Genomic DNA, 15,435 nt, shown 5'->3' on the forward strand with positions numbered 1-15,435 from the left:
TGATCTCGATAATAGGATCTATGAATATACCCGATAGGGTTGATGCTAGCGCACGAATGATCATAGCTATTTCAAGAGAATTTTTCGAAATCGAAATTGATAGAGAAACTAATGAATTTTGTCTAGAATTTAGGGGTGTATCGCTCCTCCCACTCTTCCCGGTGAACATTGATTTAATTATTTTTAGATAGTAATAGATGGAAATGACACTTGTGACGAGCGCCACCGGAACTGATGAGTACAAACCAGCTTTCCATCCATGCCAAAAGAGATAGAGTTTACCAAAAAAACCGGATGGTGGAGGCATACCCCCTAGGGATGGTGAACGTAAAACCGAAGAAAATGTTAGAACAGGATCCTTCATGTATAATCCCGCATAATCCCTGATATTATCAGTTCCGGTTCGTAAACCAAATGGGGTGATACGAGCAAAAGTTCCCAAATTCATGAGTATATAGATAAACGTATAAGTTATCATACTTGCGTAACCGTTCCCTGAGTCTGCAGAAAGTACCCCAATCATGATATATCCAATTTGGCTTATAGAAGGATAAGCTAGCATACGTTTTACGCTTCTCTGAGTAACGGCAATTAAATTTCCCAATATCATGCTAAAGGTAGCTAATAATCCCACCGCGACATGCCACTCATTAGAGAAGTATGGGAAAATTAGACCGAAGAGTCTTGTAAATGAAGCTGGAGCTGCTACTTTGGAGGTAACGGAGAAAAAAGCAACGACTGGTGTAGGGGAGTCAGAGTCGAAAAGAAGATTTTCGATCTTTTCGCTCATTCAGAACCGTGCGTGAGATTCTCACCTCACACGGCTCCTGGTTCGGAGGGGAGTCATAACTGGTATTGCTCCCAGAACCTTCCTCGTGTATGTCTCAAATCCATTTTTCCTCAAAAAATCCAGAATCACTCGATGCAAAGAATAGTTGTTAACTTCTCGAGGAATCCCTCATCATTTGTTTTCATCTCCCGCCAAGGGTTTCGTCTCAAATTCCTTCTTGGTTATTTGTCCTTTTCCCTTTTGCAACGAAATCCTTTCAACAACTATTGGTTGATAGGCACATGCAACAGGCGGAAGAGACAAATTGCGACTTTCTCCGTTCCCGCCAAAAAGACAAAAACCTATCTTAGGGTAAATTTTCAGATCAACGTTTGTTGAAAACAAGAAAAAAGGCTAAATCCCGCCACGTCAGGAATAGTAGGGGACTTTATAAAAAATAAAAAAAAAAAAAATAAAGGCATTGTATGAATTTTTAATTTGACATTTATTTGAAAAGAATCTACCCCTGATGAACGAACTTCGCAGAAAAAAGAAGTCTATTTGATACATACGGAGGAATATAAATTGGGCCACCGATTTATCAAAATCCGCGAACTAGCTCCGTTTTGCTACACGATATTTGTCAAACTATTAGGATTTATGATGTAGCAGGAGCCAATTGTTCACACAATAACCAAATTTGGGGAATTGATAGATGTTCCCGCATGCTCGCGGGATGCAGAGGGAGTTAATTTGTTAATTTTTAGTTACCTATAACAAATATAGAACTTCCCGGATCTGAACGAATCACGCTCCTTCATATACATCAGGTGTCCACTGGTGAAATGGAAAGAGAGACAATTTGAATGCTGTTCCGGCTGTAGTAAACGCAGCAGATAGATAAATTATAGAACCATATCGATTGAATATAATTCCGTCAACTATTTTGTCAAGCTGAAGCTGTCCGCCGGAAGGTCCATATAACGAAGAGAAACCATATAATAGGGGGGAGGAACTCGCTCCACTCATCGACAGGAATTTCGTAGTTGCTTCATTCGATCTCATGTCCCGTTTGGTATATCCAGATAAAAAGCAGGAAGATAAGGCTAAGAATTCCAGGGACACGTAAATAGTTACCAAATCATTTGCACAACTGAGAACCATACCCCCCAAACCTGCAGCTAATTTAAACAATAAAAATTCAGCTAAAGACATTTTTGAACAAAGTATATAATCAACCGACGAAGAAATAGATAATGACGAGCAAATGAGTAAAAAAAATCTGAAAATATTCCCAAAATCTCTGGCGTGAGAACGTTCATAAGCGGTAAAAAATCCCCACTGCCATAACAAGATAACTGCACTAGCTAAAAGGGTTACCATGGAGATTTTGTAAAGCAAAAATGTGTTTTTTCCTTTACTCAATAAGTCAATTACAACTACTGCGGCTAAGCCTAGAATCAAGATAATTTCTGGTAAAATTGTCAATTTGGCGGAGGTATAAGTTAATTTTGCTAAAATAAGTTAATATCATTCGTGATAAAAATCGAAGTAATATTTGACGTTGGATTTTTTTTTCTCTTTCCTTCCCCATCTTTTTCTCTTGGGAAGTAATTAAAAAACAAGTTGGATACTTACATATCTACGTACTCATTCGTAGAAACGAAAGCAATGGAATAAAAATTTCTAACTAATGAATTTATTTGGCAGCAATTTTAAAAATTTGCAACAAGTAGCAATTCCTAAATCTCTCAGAGCCCGATATCTAATACGGTGAATTGTACTAAGACAGACCGTATCGAAGATGAACGCCAAACCCTCCGACTACTAGACAATTCAAACTTTCTAGATGCCAGAATTTGATTGAGCGCCTCTACATTAGATTTACATCTCAAGAGACGTATTGTACTTCTATGTTTACCAGCTAACGTACTATCACATGACATCTGCAATAGAAATATCAATCTGCGCAATCTATACTGATTCATCGAGGCACCATAATACAAGGAAAAAACTTGCCAAAGTTGGACATATCCATCAATTATTTTATCATCTGTAGAAGTAACCCAGGCCGATTTACCAATCGGACGTCCAGTGAAGTCACAAAATCTTTGTTTTGCCAAGGTAGTAATTATTATTGAATTTGGAATTTTAGGATAAAACTTTTTTCCACCCAAAATACTGATATACAAATCTGTCACGGTTTCAATACGAACATTTTTTGATACCAGTTGCGCTAGTAGTGTATAACCCGGGGATGAGACGCAGCTAGTGGGTAATAATTTTCTTATCCAGGGTTCATTAGATTTGATCCGATAGTGAAAATGATATTTTAGAAGTATCCAAAGATAGTAAAGCATTTTTTTCACAAAATAGTGAGTTCCCTCGGAGGCTATAAGAAATTTTGTTTCTCCATCTTCCGTAATGAATCCACAAACTTCGGCTAAAGGAGTAATCAATACTCGCTTTGTTCCATTTGAATTTATATGCAGAAGCATATCTCTTTCCGAATGATATTACAACTATCTATAGGGGATAAATAATTGACTCGGAATTTATATACCTGTTTCCAGGGGATCAGTAGAAGTGAATCGATCTCGAAGATGTAGAAATTTCGAACTGGGATGTCAACACTTCCGTCTTGCCCCCCCCCAGGGGAATAAAAAGTTTTTCCGCAAAATATTTTTCTTTTACGAAAAACTATTCTTAGCAGATGCAGAAATGAAACATCTTTAATTTGTCGTCGGAACAATCGAATTGAAGTTTCTAGATGAAGATTATGTGGCAAATCCGCTTCTAAAATATGATTAGATTTTGAAAATCTATCTTCCAGAAATAAAAACATCGAATGAATAGACTGCAACATCTTTGACTTACTACTTGTTTCAGCTCTGATTTTAGGAAAAAGGGCTATGCCTAATATGAGATATGTCATTTTCAAAAGCGGTGAAGATACAAATCCACGTCTAATCCGTCGGTTAAGTTTCGAACAGACACTGAATCGTAAATTTTCAAAAAATTTAGATTAGGGTCACGTACGCTACCAATTAAACGTTTGACTGCCACCGTACTCCAGGCCCAAAAACCAAGTTGGCGTCTGCACCATGTGATCGGCGTTTGCCATCTGTCAAATAAAAATTCTCCTCAGACAAAAAAGAAGTGGGTGTAAAAAACAATTCTTGTTAATATAAAACTCCCCGTTCTTATGTAAAGGACCAGATTTAGCAGGAGATCCGTAATTGACTTTCGTCGCGATAACTCCCAAGCATTGGTATGTCTGATGCAAAAATTCCTCAAAAAAAAAAAAAGAAAGAAAGCAATTCCGTCTATAATATCTACAAATCATTTGTAGTCGGAATTTCCTTACAATTCAAGTTACTTGTATTTGTTAGTATCATTTTTACCAAAAGTAAAATTGGTATTACGCAAGATGAGAGGTGAGATTAGTAAGTATCTTTCAATATGGGGCATACTTACTAATCTGGCTAGGAAAACATCTGTTGAAATTCAATTTAGGAAGGATTTTTTTTTTTTTTTGTTTGACAAATTGTCAAACAGATTCCTTGCCTAAAACAGGCGCACTTATTAATAATTAAATAGGAATATATTTGCAAATTCCCAAATCCAATTTTAGTTACGGAAAGGAAAGAGAGAGAGAGAATTTGTTTCTAGATTAATTTTTCAATTCGACGGGATTAATTATCTTCCACTTTTGCCTTCCCCGTTCCACCCTTCCACTGCATTCCGAAAAATCTTCCCAAGGAAGTTTCCATTTAAATAGGTTTTGAGGAAAAACCAATAATTTGTCCTAAATATTCTGCTTCTCGACGGGATAACGAATACCACATAAAGGTATAGTACAGGAAAAAGAGAGGGATAATACAAAAACATCTGAAAATATCTGCAAACTAAATCCGTTAGATTCTCCCCAATTATCAGAGCGTTTCAAATTTTAACTCTTATTTCGGAAATTTGTCTTTACTGCGTTCAAGTAATTTTAAAAGTTGCCCGTCTGAAAATATTGCAAACAGTTTCTGTTAATTTGACGCCGCTTCCGCACAAGGTAGTGATAGCCAAAATATCTAGCTGGGTTTCCTCCCTCCGAGGGTTATAAAACTCAACCTCTTTAATTACTTTCCCTTCTTGCCGGGATTGGGATTCAATTGCAACTATTCGGTAAGTCGTTTATCAAGATAGGTGCATTGGCATGAACCCCCCCGCAAAACCGCACATGAAAGTTTAAGTTCGCGCGGCTTGAATTGTAACTCGGATTGAGTGGATTACTATCTTTACCCCCAGGAAAGGGAAAAGAAAACAATTGGGATCCAAAAAACTTATCACTTGTAACATCCGACGTGGAAGATATTTTTTTTTTGTTTCAAACAAAAAAGGTGGTAGCCTGATAGGAGTTTACTGCTGTATTTTGTAAGGATAACCATAGATACCGCTTCTCCCAAGATGTATGTACAAATACACCGGAATAAATGTGTATGCCTCAAGTTTCATTGAGTAATTAGTCTTAATAAATGTCGAAGTAGAAACGTTTCGTCCTTCAGAAAGAACCGGCGGTTACTGAATTCCGCAAAAGCAATTCTGGTACTCGAGTCACCCGTTGCTTCCTACCACATTGCTTCGGGCGTAATTTCACCATAAGATCTAATCTAAGGACCGACAATTTCTCATTGTTAAATACCTCCCGATTAGGCATCATCAATTTATGATGCCACCCGTTCAGTGCATTCTCAAAATGGGATTGAGTTAAATGGACTAAAACTTATCTCGAGTAATTAGCGGACTAGTTCCTCGAACTAAGCTAAGGACTCAATCGATCTTCTTTCTTTAGCCGCATACATTACATCAACTGTAATTTTCAAAATATTGTTTTGTCTTGCAAAAACCTCGGTATTTTTTTTTACTTTTCCCCTCACAAAACCAGGGATTCTCTTTGGTTCCGACTCAGCTTCGGGGGTCCAATCAATAGATTTTCCACCTGTAGATAGGGACTTGGTGCTTATCCCCTTGGTGTCGTGTCCTCCAAACACGTCTGATGAGTGATCTTCCATACCCAGATTGAATGAATTGTATATTAGATCTGATATTTGATTCGTTCCCTCGTAACCCATAAAGGGTCGATATCCTGAAGGAAAATTCTGAATATGAACTGGTGAAGAAATAACCCCACACGGGATGTCAATACGTTTGCCGATATGACGCTCCATTTGAGTTCCAAATATAGCAGAGGGCTCAATACGAGCTATCGTATCCCCAACTTCAGTATGATCTTCTGTAATTATTACTTCATCACACAAACCCTGAACCTGCTCATTAAACCGTCCCGCGTCATGCTTGCAATACGTGCCTGAACAACTTACACGAATTCCCATCTCTCCGGAGAGTATCTTGGTAATCGAGGCGGCGTGAGTTGCATCGCCGGAAACCACTGCTTCTTTTCCAGCTAAATTTTGGCAATCGATAGATTTGGAAAACCAAGCTGCTTGAGAAACAAATTTAGTTTGATTTTCAACATATTGATCGTAATGAAGTTTCTTTCCCAGTAATACAGTAGCCCAGAAATTCATAAGTTTTTCCACCTGCATTACGAAGTCGGCTGTATTTGAAATACCTATCGGAGTTGTTGATATATAAGGCATTCCATATTCTTTCTCCAAGAAACTTGCTGCCATCAAACCTATCTCCCGGTAAGGGACTATATTAAACCAAGCTCTTGGCAAATCCTTGAGATTATTAAGAAACTCTCCTTCTGGGATTATTTGATTAATTGAAACCCCCGATTCTCCAGGTAGACGTTTCAACTCGCGACAGTCATGTTGATTGTGAAAACCTAGGGTGAGAATTCCTATAATATTGGCTGAAGGAACATCTGTCAGGGACCGGTTAAAAATACCTTCCTTGCGGGCCCTATCTAAATAATATCGAACTATTTGTTCCAAAGTTTTATCCGAAGCTTGAAGCTCGTTAACTCGGTAGTGATTGACATCGGCGAGAATTACGTCGGACTCAGAATACAGGGAAGCTCTATCCACAAAATTTTGTAAATCTTCTTGTAGGATACTAGAGGTACACGTAGGTGTCAATACAATTAAGTCAGGGCGTTATTCCTCACCTTTTCGGCTTATATTACTTACAACCTTATCCCGGGATCCACGTGCTAACACGTGGCGATCCACTACACTAGCAGTTACTGGGGTAAAATCTCTTTCCCTTTCCGGCATGGAACGCATTACGTTAAAGTAATCATCTCCTAAAGGGGCATGCATTATAGCATGTACGTTTCTGAAGGAACTGGCTACCCGTAGGGTACCGATGTGAGCGGGTCCCGCGTACATCCGATGAGCTAATTTCATAGTTTACTTTCACTATTTCGTTGCTTCGTATCCCAAAAAAATCTATTGCTACATGTGGCTTATCATCATAATATGAACTGGAAGATTAATCAAAGGAGTTACTTTTCATTTCGTTACTTCTCGGTACGTGGAAGCGCAATTCAACACCCTCTTCTTCTTCTCAAAACTGGGACGGAAGGATTCGAACCTCCGAGTGACGGGACCAAAACCCGCTGCCTTACCGCTTGGCCACGCCCCACAAATGATTATTGCAACCAATATCTCACACATCGGCTTTACTGTCAACCGCTTCCCCAACTTAACGACTCAACCTCCTAGGAAAAAGCAACTGAATAGGTGAATTGAATTTGATAGGAATTGCCGGTATTTGGCGAAAGAAAACTAATTGGAAGCCTATTTAGGAGAGATTTGGTTTAACTAAGAATTGAATCTCCTGATACTTACCTCATTCAGATGCAGAAATCTATGATAATACGTAATCCTATTTATGTACGTGAACAAAAAAATCTAGATGTCCGACAAGTTGCCCAATCAAACAATAAAGTATAAAAACATAGACATGTTAATAGAAAATCACATGTTCCATAACTGGAGAGTAGACATGACAGTCTCGTACAGTATTTATCTAGAAAATTCTCTTCACTTTGGCGATGCCCTTTTGGCCAAGTTACCCGAAGCTTATGCCATTTTCGATCCAATTGTAGACGTAATGCCGGTAATCCCGGTGTTCTTTCTCCTCCTAGCTTTTGTTTGGCAAGCCGCAGTTAGTTTTCGATAATACCCAAAAGATCGGTTGAATCCAGATTCTGTTGATTCTCAACACTTCTCCAATAGCTCTCACAAACGGGGTATAGGTTGGAAAGAAGAAAGTGTGGGGAAGAGGGGTTGGATTTCACATAGAAGATTAATGCATATAGAGATGCATGAAAAGAAAGAAAATGTAGATTTTGAGCGAGTAAAAATTTTTCTTTCCTTTTATTTTATCACCTTTAGTTGTAGACATGGAGTTACATCATGCTTACCCTCAAACTATTTGTCTATGCAGTGGTCATATTTTTTGTCTCGCTTTTTGTATTTGGATTTTTATCAAATGATCCCGGACGAAACCCCGGTCGTAAAGATTGAAGGAGAAGTAGTGTTTCACTTCATTTTTATCGATGGCAAAAATTAGATACTACATCAATTTAGCCAATTGAGTAATAAGGGAGAGAGAGGGATTCGAACCCTCGGTACATAAAAATTGTACAACGGATTAGCAATCCGACACTTTAAACCCCTCGGCCATCTCTCCTAAATACTTAGGGTGCCTGCGGCCTCACTCAATTTTAACACTAATTTAGTGTGTAAGTCTATAATAACAAAGTATTAATGTAGGAATATAAACTTAATTAAACATCGGAGTCAAATTTTGTACAATCTTTGAAAGAAGAGAAGAAAAAAAACTTTTCTTTCACAACAAAGTTGTGAAAAGATGTCGGACCCCCCTCTTGCTTATCTATTTACGGATGCAACGTAAAAGTGGTAATAAAAAGTAGATTTTTGAGAATATCTTCCCAAATAGGGATTTTTGCTGGAAATCAATGTTTTCCCATCCCAACCGGATTTGAGTTGTCTAAGCCACTTCTCCTTTCCAAATCAAATTGAATTGAATAGCAATAATTATTGCTAAATATTTTCCTGAGATACGGTAAGACTTTGGGAGAGGTTGAATAGGCTACCTTGTCACATGGAGTTGATATAACTTTTTTTTTTTCTTCTCTGTTCCCCTTCTTCACTCAGTAAGGATTCTAAATAAACAACAACAAATAGAGATTAAAAGAGAGAGATCCTTACTGAGTGAAGAAGGGGAACAGAGAAAGAAAAAAAAAAAATATGATATCAACTCCATGTGACAAGGTAGCTATTCAACCACTCCCAAAGTCTACCGTACTCAGGTAAAATATTACAATAATTATTGCTATTCAATTCAATTGATTTGGAAAAAGAGAAGTGGCTTAGACAACTCAAATCCGGTTGGGATGGGAACATTGATTTCCAGCAAAAATCCCTATTTGGAAAGATATTCTCAAAAATCTACTTTTTATTACCACTTTTACGTTGCATCCGTAAATAGATAAGCAAGAGGGGGTCCGACATCTTTTCACAACTTTGTTGTGAAAGAAAAGTTTTTTTTCTTCTCTTCTTTCAAAGATTGTACAAATTTGACTCCGATGTTTAATTAAGTTTATATTCCTACATTAATACTTTGTTATTATAACTTACACACTAAATTAGTGTTAAAATTGAGTGAGCCGCAGGCACCCTAAGTATTTAGGAGAGATGGCCGAGGGTTTAAAGTGTCGGATTGCTAATCCGTTGTACAATTTTTATGTACCGAGGGTTCGAATCCCTCTCTCTCCCTTATTACTCAATTGGCTAAAGATGTAGTAATCTAATTTTTTGCCATCGATAAAAATGAAGTGAAACACTACTTCTCCTTCAATCTTTACGACCGGGGTTTCGTCCGGGATCATTTGATAAAAATCCAAATACAAAAAGCGAGACAAAAAATATGACCACTGCATAGACAAATAGTTTGAGGGTAAGCATGATGTAACTCCATGTCTACAACTAAAGGTGATAAAATAAAAGAAAGAAAAATTTTTACTCGCTCAAAATCTACATTTTTTCTTCTTTTCATGCATCTCTATATGCATTAATCTTCTATGTGAAATCCAAACCCCTCTTCCCCACACTTTCTCTTTCCCAACCTATACCCCGTTTGTGAGAGCTATTGGAGAAGTGTTGAGAATCAACAGAATCTGGATTCAACCGATCTTTTGGGTATTATCGAAAACTAACTGCGGCTTGCCAAACAAAAGCTAGGAGGAGAAAGAACACCGGGATTACCGCATTACGTCTACAATTGGATCGAAAATGGCATAAGCTTCGGGTAACTTGGCCAAAAGGGCATCGCCAAAGTGAAGAGAATTTTCTAGATAAATACTGTACGAGACTGTCATGTCTACTCTCCAGTTATGGAACATGTGATTTTCTATTAACATGTCTATGTTTTTATACTTTATTGTTTGATTGGGCAACTTGTCGGACATCTAGATTTTTTTTTTCACGTACATAAATAGGATTACGTATTATCATAGATTTCTGCATCTGAATGAGGTAAGTATCAGGAGATTCAATTCTTAGTTTAACCAAATCTCTCCTAAATAGGCTTCCAATTAGTTTTTTTTCGCCAAATACCGGCAATTCCTATCAAATTCAATTCACCTATTCAGTTGCTTTTTCCTAGGAGGTTGAGTCGTTAAGTTGGGGGAAGCGGTTGACAGTAAAGCCGATGTGTGAGATATTGGTTGCAATAATCATTTGTGGGCGTGGCCAAGCGGTAAGGCAGCGGTTTTGGTCCCGTCACTCGGAGGTTCGAATCCTTCCGTCCCAGTTTTGAGAAGAAGAAGAGGGTGTTGAATTGCGCTTCCACGTACCGAGAAGTAACGAAATGAAAAGTAACTCCTTTGATTAATCTTCCAGTTCATATTATGATATAAGCCACATGTAGCAATAGATTTTTTTTGGGATACGAAGCAACGAAATAGTGAAAGTAAACTATGAAATTAGCTCATCGGATGTACGCGGGACCCGCTCACATCGGTACCCTACGGTAGCCAGTTCCTTCAGAAACGTACATGCTATAATGCATGCCCCTTTAGGAGATGATTACTTTAACGTAATGCGTTCCATGCCGGAAAGGGAAAGAGATTTTACCCCCAGTAACTGCTAGTGTAGTGGATCGCCACGTGTTAGCACGTGGATCCCGGGATAAGGTTGTAAGTAATATAAGCCGAAAAGGTGAGGAATAACGCCCTGACTTAATTGTATTGACACCTACGTGTACCTCTAGTATCCTACAAGAAGATTTACAAAATTTTGTGGATAGAGCTTCCCTGTATTCTGAGTCCGACGTAATTCTCGCCGATGTCAATCACTACCGAGTTAACGAGCTTCAAGCTTCGGATAAAACTTTGGAACAAATAGTTCGATATTATTTAGATAGGGCCCGCAGGAGGTATTTTTAACCGGTCCCTGACAGATGTTCCTTCAGCCAATATTATAGGAATTCTCACCCTAGGTTTTCACAATCAACATGACTGTCGCGAGTTGAAACGTCTACCTGGAGAATCGGGGGTTTCAATTAATCAAATAATCCAGAAGGAAGTTTCTTAATAATCTCAAGGATTTGCCAAGAGCTTGGTTTAATATAGTCCCTTACCGGGAGATAGGTTTGATGGCAGCAAGTTTCTTGGAGAAAGAATATGGAATGCCTTATATATCAACAACTCCGATAGATATTTTCAAATACAGCCGACTTCGTAATGCAGGTGGAAAAACTTATGAATTTCTGGGCTACTGTATTACTGGAAAGAAACTTCATTACGATCAATATGTTGAAAATCAAACTAAATTTGTTTCTCAAGCAGCTTGGTTTTCCAAATCTATCGATTGCCAAAATTTAGCTGGAAAAGAAGCAGTGGTTTCCGGCGATGCAACTCACGCCGCCTCGATTACCAAGATACTCTCCGGAGAGATGGGAATTCGTGTAAGTTGTTCAGGCACGTATTGCAAGCATGACGCGGGACGGTTTAATGAGCAGGTTCAGGGTTTGTGTGATGAAGTAATAATTTACAGAAGATCATACTGAAGTTGGGGATACGATAGCTCGTATTGAGCCCTCTGCTATATTTGGAACTCAAATGGAGCGTCATATCGGCAAACGTATTGACATCCCGTGTGGGGTTATTTCTTCACCAGTTCATATTCAGAATTTTCCTTCAGGATATCGACCCTTTATGGGTTACGAGGGAACGAATCAAATATCAGATCTAATATACAATTCATTCAATCTGGGTATGGAAGATCACTCATCAGACGTGTTTGGAGGACACGACACCAAGGGGATAAGCACCAAGTCCCTATCTACAGGTGGAAAATCTATTGATTGGACCCCCGAAGCTGAGTCGGAACCAAAGAGAATCCCTGGTTTTGTGAGGGAAAAGTAAAAAAAAATACCGAGGTTTTTGCAAGACAAAACAATATTTGAAAATTACAGTATGTAATGTATGCGGCTAAAGAAAGAAGATCGATTGAGTCCTTAGCTTAGTTCGAGGAACTAGTCCGCTAATTACTCGAGATAAGTTTTAGTCCATTTAACTCAATCCCATTTTGAGAATGCACTGAACGGGTGGCATCATAAATTTGATGATGCCTAATCGGAGGTATTTAACAATGAGAAATTGTCGGTCCTTAGATTAGATCTTATGGTGAAATTACGCCCGAAGCAATGTGGTAGGAAGCAACGGGTGACTCGAGTACCAGAATTGCTTTTGCGGAATTCAGTAACCGCCGGTTCTTTCTGAAGGACGAAACGTTTCTACTTCGACATTTATTAAGACTAATTACTCAATGAAACTTGAGGCATACACATTTATTCCGGTGTATTTGTACATACATCTTGGGAGAAGCGGTATCTATGGTTATCCTTACAAAATACAGCAGTAAACTCCTATCAGGCTACCACCTTTTTTGTTTGAAACAAAAAAAAAATATCTTCCACGTCGGATGTTACAAGTGATAAGTTTTTTGGATCCCAATTGTTTTCTTTTCCCTTTCCTGGGGTAAAGATAGTAATCCACTCAATCCGAGTTACAATTCAAGCCGCGCGAACTTAAACTTTCATGTGCGGTTTTGCGGGGGGTTCATGCCAATGCACCTATCTTGATAAACGACTTACCGAATAGTTGCAATTGAATCCCAATCCCGGCAAGAAGGGAAAGTAATTAAAGAGGTTGAGTTTTATAACCCTCGGAGGGAGGAAACCCAGCTAGATATTTTGGCTATCACTACCTTGTGCGGAAGCGGCGTCAAATTAACAGAAACTGTTTGCAATATTTTCAGACGGGCAACTTTTAAAATTACTTGAACGCAGTAAAGACAAATTTTCCGAAATAAGAGTTAAAATTTGAAACGCTCTGATAATTGGGGAGAATCTAACGGATTTAGTTTGCAGATATTTTCAGATGTTTTTGTATTATCCCTCTCTTTTTCCTGTACTATACCTTTATGTGGTATTCGTTATCCCGTCGAGAAGCAGAATATTTAGGACAAATTATTGGTTTTTCCTCAAAACCTATTTAAATGGAAACTTCCTTGGGAAGATTTTTCGGAATGCAGTGGAAGGGTGGAACGGGGAAGGCAAAAGTGGAAGATAATTAATCCCGTCGAATTGAAAAATTAATCTAGAAACAAATTCCTCTCTCTCTCTTTCCTTTCCGTAACTAAAATTGGATTTGGGAATTTGCAAATATATTCCTATTTAATTATTAATAAGTGCGCCTGTTTTAGGCAAGGAATCTGTTTGACAATTGTCAAACAAAAAAAAAAAAAAAACCTTTCCTAAATTGAATTTCAACAGATGTTTTCCTAGCCAGATTAGTAAGTATGCCCCATATTGAAAGATACTTACTAATCTCACCTCTCATCTTGCGTAATACCAATTTTACTTTTGGTAAAAATGATACTAACAAATACAAGTAACTTGAATTGTAAGGAAATTCCGACTACAAATGATTTGTAGATATTATAGACGGAATTGCTTTCTTTCTTTTTTTTTTTGAGAATTTTTGCATCAGACATACCAATGCTTGGGAGTTATCGCGACGAAAGTCAATTACGGATCTCCTGCTAAATCTGGTCCTTTACATAAGAACGGGGAGTTTTATATTAACAAGAATTGTTTTTTACACCCACTTCATTTTTTTGTCTGAGGAGAATTTTTATTTGACAGATGGCAAACGCCGATCACATGGTGCAGACGCCAACTTGGTTTTTTGGGCCTGGAGTACGGTGGCAGTCAAACGTTTTAATTGGTAGCGTACGTGACCCTAATCTAAATTTTTTGAAAATTTACGATTCAGTGTCTGTTCGAAACTTAACCGACGGATTAGACGTGGATTTGTATCTTCACCCGCTTTTGAAAATGACATATCTCATATTAGGCATAGCCCTTTTTCCTAAAATCAGAGCTGAAACAAGTAGTAAGTCAAAGATTGTTGCAGTCTATTCATTCGATGTTTTTATTTCTGGAAGATAGATTTTCAAAATCTAATCATATTTTAGAAGCGGATTTGCCACATAATCTTCATCTAGAAACTTCAATTCGATTGTTCCGACGACAAATTAAAGATGTTTCATTTCTGCATCTGCTAAGAATAGTTTTCGTAAAAGAAAAATATTTTGCGGAAAAACTTTTTATTCCCCTGGGGGGGGCAAGACGGAAGTGTTGACATCCCAGTTCGAAATTTCTACATCTTCGAGATCGATTCACTTCTACTGATCCCCTGGAAACAGGTATATAAATTCCGAGTCAATTATTTATCCCCTATAGATAGTTGTAATATCATTCGGAAAGAGATATATGCTTCTGCATATAAATTCAAATGGAACAAAGCGAGTATTGATTACTCCTTTAGCCGAAGTTTGTGGATTCATTACGGAAGATGGAGAAACAAATTTCTTATAGCCTCCGAGGGAACTCACTATTTTGTGAAAAAAAATGCTTTACTATCTTTGGATACTTCTAAAATATCATTTTCACTATCGGATCAAATCTAATGAACCCTGGATAAGAAAATTATTACCCACTAGCTCGTCTCATCCCCGGTTTATACACTACTAGCGCAACTGGTATCAAAAAATGTTCGTATTGAAACCGTGACAGATTTGTATATCAGTATTTTGGGTGGAAAAAGTTTTATCCTAAAATTCCAAATCAATAATAATTACTACCTTGGCAAAACAAAGATTTTGTGACTTCACTGGACGTCCGATTGGTAAATCGGCCTGGGTTACTTCTACAGATGATAAAATAATTGATGGATATGTCCAACTTTGGCAAGTTTTTTCCTTGTATTATGGTGCCTCGATGAATCAGTATAGATTGCGCAGATTGATATTTCTATTGCAGATGTCATGTGATAGTACGTTAGCTGGTAAACATAGAAGTACAATACGTCTCTTGAGATGTAAATCTAATGTAGAGGCGCTCAATCAAATTCTGGCATCTAGAAAGTTTGAATGTCTAGTAGTCGGAGGGTTTGGCGTTCATCTTCGATACGGTCTGTCTAGTACAATTCACCGTATTAGATATCGGGCTCTGAGAGATTTAGGAATTGCTACTTGTTGCAAATTTTTAAAATTGCTGCCAAATAAATTCATATAGTTAAATGTTTATTCAACATATGCTTCGTTTCT

The sequence above is a fragment of the Adiantum capillus-veneris genome, unplaced genomic scaffold, assembly GCF_014529385.1.
Source record: "Adiantum capillus-veneris isolate H3 unplaced genomic scaffold, ASM1452938v2 Hic_scaffold_325, whole genome shotgun sequence".
Lineage (NCBI taxonomy): Eukaryota > Viridiplantae > Streptophyta > Polypodiopsida > Polypodiales > Pteridaceae > Adiantum > Adiantum capillus-veneris.